Below are 4,368 nucleotides of genomic sequence, written 5' to 3'. Positions count from 1 at the left end.
TTTGGAAAAAACATGATCTAGAGGACTTTGAGTGGACGTCAAGCAACCAACGAGGAAGCCACGAGGCAGGGGGGTGCACCTACCCCCCCGGGCGTGCCCTCCACCTTTGTGGGCCCCTCGTGGCTCCACCGACCTACTTCTTCCTCCTATATATACCTACATACCTTGAAAACATCACAGGGCACTACGAAAACCTAATTACACCGCCGCAACCTTCTGTACCCGTGAGATCCCATCTTGGGGCCTTTTCGGGCACTCCGCCGGAGGGGGCATTGATCACGGAGGGCTTCTACATCAACACCGCAGCCTCCCCGATGATGTGTGAGTAGTTTACCTCAGACCTTCGGGTCCATAATATTAGCTAGATGGCTTCTGCTCTCTCTTTGGATCTCAATACAAAGTTCTCCTCAATTCTCTTGGAGATCTATTCCATGTAATCTTCTTTTGCGGTGTGTTTATCGAGATCTGATGAATTGTGGGTTTATGACCAACATTATCTATGAACAATATTTGAATCTTCTCTGAATTCTTTTATGTATGATTGGTTAACTTTGCAAGTCTGTTCGAATTATCAGTTTGGTTTGGCCTACTAGATTGATCTTTCTTGCAATGGGAGAAGTGCTTAGCTTTGGGTTCAATCTTGCAGTGCTCGATCCCAGTGACAGTAGGGGAAACGACACGTATTGTATTGTTGCCATCGAGGATAAAAAGATGGGGTTTATATCATATTGCATGAGTTTATCCCTCTACATCATATCATCTTGCTTAAAGCATTACTCCGTTCTTATGAACTTAATACTCTAGATGCATGCTGGATAGCGGTCGGTGTGTGGAGTAATGGTAGTAGATGCAGGCAGGAGTCGGTCTACTTTTCACGGACGTGATGCCTATATACATGATCATACCTAGATATTCTCATAACTATGCTCAATTATATCAATTGCTCGACAATAATTTGTTCACCCACCGTAATACTTATGCTATCTTGAGAGAAGCCACTAGTGAAACCTATGGCCCCCGGGTCTATTCTCCATCATACAAGTTTCCAATCTATTTTATTTTGCAATCTTTACTTTCAATTTATATCATAAAAATACCAAAAATATTTATCCTATTATTATTATCTTTATCAGATCTCACTCTTGCAAGTGGCCGTGAAGGGATTGCCAACCCCTTTATCGCGTTGGTTGCGAGGTTCTTATTTGTTTCTTTAGGTACCAGGTGACTCGTGCGTGGTCTCCTACTGGATTGATACCTTGGTTCTCAAAAACAGAGGGAAATACTTACGCTACTTTGCTGCATCACCCTTTCCTCTTCAAGGGAAGACCAATGCATGCTCAAGAGGTAGCAGGTCTGCACATGAACTTTAACGTCTGAAGAATTTGCTGGAGACCTAATAGGCATGAAAGGACGCAAGATAATCATGAAGAAATGAATTTTCATTTCTCACATCCTCATACTACTATATCTGTCTATTGCTTGGTGAAATTGATCTCATGAATTTGATGTCATATTCTTCACTGCTGAAGTATATGAGTTCATATTCATCTGCAGGATGATCAACCCAAAGCCACTGAGTGGGTCCTCGACAGTGGATGTACAAATCACATGACTGGTGACAGGAACTTATTGATGCACACTCCTTTATCTCCATCGCATCTGAAGCACATCACCTACGCTGACAAAGGCAAAAGCAAGGTATTGGGTCAAGGAAAGGTTGCGATCTCAAAGGATCAACACATGGAAAAAGTCACGCTTGTCGAGTCCTTAGGGTTCAACCTCATGTCTATCTCAATGCTTTGTGATCCTGATATGGCTGTTGTCTCACTACAAAAAAAGACACATCCGTGACATTTTGGGCCGAACAGAAAAAAAATTGTCATACTTATGACACTTATATGACGATAATTATGACAAAACCGGGTATCATCATAGATGTGGTGGGCTCCTACTTCTATGAAAAAAACTCATGACAGAAAATGGGCTTTTCGTCCTGGGCGGGCCGGAGACGCAGCTGCATGACATTCTTCAGGCCGTCCATGACGGAAAAAACCATGGTAGAAGCGAGGGCGAGGAAAATATTGGGGTGTTCCCGGTTACGGTGGGTGGTCGGGGAGAAGCAATGCACGGAGGTTTGCGCGTTTCTCTCGTACACGCACGCACGTGGGTGCGAGGCGTTGGGCTCTAACTGAACCCGAGCGAGGCGTTCTCCTACTGAACCAGAGCGATTGCACTGCAGGCTATGCGTTGTTGAACCCGGGCGATCGTTCGATGGCTGTTAACTAAACCCGATCGAGCGATTCCTTCGCTACTGCTGCTAACTGAAGCCGATCGATGCTTCCTCTAGATGAACAGTGAGCATTGTTGGGGGGGGGTGGATGAATAGTTCCTAGTGGGGGTGGATGAACATGACCCCGTGGTGTTGCCTCTGGATGAACCGGACCCCGATCGATCGAGTCGGTTGGGGCTGGATGAACAGAACCCCGTGGATGGATGGATGAACAGGACCACCCCATGGAGGGCTGGATGAAGAGTAGACAGTGGAGGGCTGGATGAACAGTAGCCCGTGGAGGGGTGGTTGAACAGGAGCCCATGGAGAGGGCTGGTTGAATAGTAGCCGGTGGAGTAGCGCGCGGTGGAGGATGGATGAACAGGAGCCCGTGGATGAATAGTCATAGGTGGAGGCTGGAGGAGGTCGACGGTGGATGAACAGTAGCCCGTGGAGGCTGGAGGGGGTCGACGATGGAGATGAACAGTATCCCGTGGAGTGCCGTTTTGCGGTACGCCACACCCCTCCTGATGAACAGGACCCCCATTTCGACCGTAGCGCTCCAACACAGGTCTGTTTCCTCCGTTTTGCGGTACGCCACACCCCTCCCGATGAACAGGACCCCCGTTTCGACCGTAGGAGATCCGTTTCCTCCATTTTGCGGTACGCCAGACCCCTCCCAATGAACAGGATCCCGTTTCTAACGTGGTTGGTCGAACACAAGGTCGTTTCCTCCATTCTGCGGTACGCCAGGCCTTGTTTCCATCGGCTATTCCGTCCAAGCCGGTTGGCTCCCACGCATTCCGTTGCCTCCCGATGAACACAACGCATTCTGTTGCCTCCCCATGAACACAACGACAACGCTGTTGTTTTTTTGCTGGCGACGACGATGCAGTTTCTCCGTTCCGACCCAGCCATGTACAAGAGCCCTGGCCGTACGTATGCGCGAGTAGGCGTTTGAGACGCCGCCCGTATGTACGTACATGGCCATATTTTCTTTCTTGCACACTGTTCGTTGTACGTACGTGTACATGCTACGTGCGCGCCTCTACTACAACACGTGCGCGCCTCTACATGGACCAGTATGTACATACACGTTCGCGACCATCTGACAACGCTACCTATGCTTCGACCAGGTGGGTCCCGACTATCAGGCACTTCCTTGCGTGCGAAGATGTAGCTAGTGGGTCCCAGCAGTCAGTGGGCGAATCATTTTTTTGCCCGGATGCACTTCCTTGCGTGCAAAGATGTCGCTGATAGGTCCCAGCAGTCAGGGGGGAAACGTTTTCTTCGTAAAATACGGTTGCCCGTCCGATGGGTCCCTGCTGTCAGGTGGAGGAATCATTATTTTCCACGTAATAAGGAGGCACTTCCTTTCTGCGGCTGTGGACCCAGCTGTCAGCCTCTCCATGTACAGTCCACATCCGATGGAAGCCATTCCTTGACCACGTTGACCACGCCGCACCAAGAGTACCAGGGCGGTGGACGACGGCGAGGCCTAGGAAGGGGACGATGCGGAGCCGGGGAAGACGCGGCAGTGGATGCCCACGCGTAGAGGAGTATGAGGGTTCACTGGTTCGCTGCGGTGTGAGGCTGGCGTCACCACAGAATAATAGGGGGTGTAGGTGAGTAGAGGGTTGGCCTGGCCAGCGGTGGGAGTAGTAGGGGCGGTGAGGCCTCCGCGGCATCACAGCCGGCCACGGGAGGCAGGAGCACGAGGCGCGACGGGTGCTGGTTTGGGCGGCTGGAGCAAGAAGTCCAGAGGTTGAAGAAGCACTACGGCCGTTGGATGGACATCATACGGTCACTGGAGCTAGAATCATTCATATTGACTAAGTTGACAAAGCCCTCCATCCCTTTCAACTTAGTTGGCCCACAAGTCAGCCTCCCACTATTGTGGGTCCCAGCTAGCACGGGGGTATTCATTTTTTGTGCGTAATAAGGAGGCACTTGCTTGCGTGCGAAGATATAGCTAGTGGGTCTGACTTGTCAGCGGTACGAACGTTTTTTCGCGAAATACAGAGGCCCTTCCGGTGGGTCCTTTTGCGCGTAATAAGGACGTATTTCCTTGCGTGCGGCCATGGACCCAGCTGTCATCC

This window comes from Triticum urartu, chromosome 6A, assembly GCF_056163025.1.
Source record: "Triticum urartu cultivar PI428250 chromosome 6A, HENAU_Tu73, whole genome shotgun sequence".
Lineage (NCBI taxonomy): Eukaryota > Viridiplantae > Streptophyta > Magnoliopsida > Poales > Poaceae > Triticum > Triticum urartu.
The sequence above is the reverse complement of the archived record's forward strand: the minus strand, read 5'-3'. Positions refer to the sequence as shown.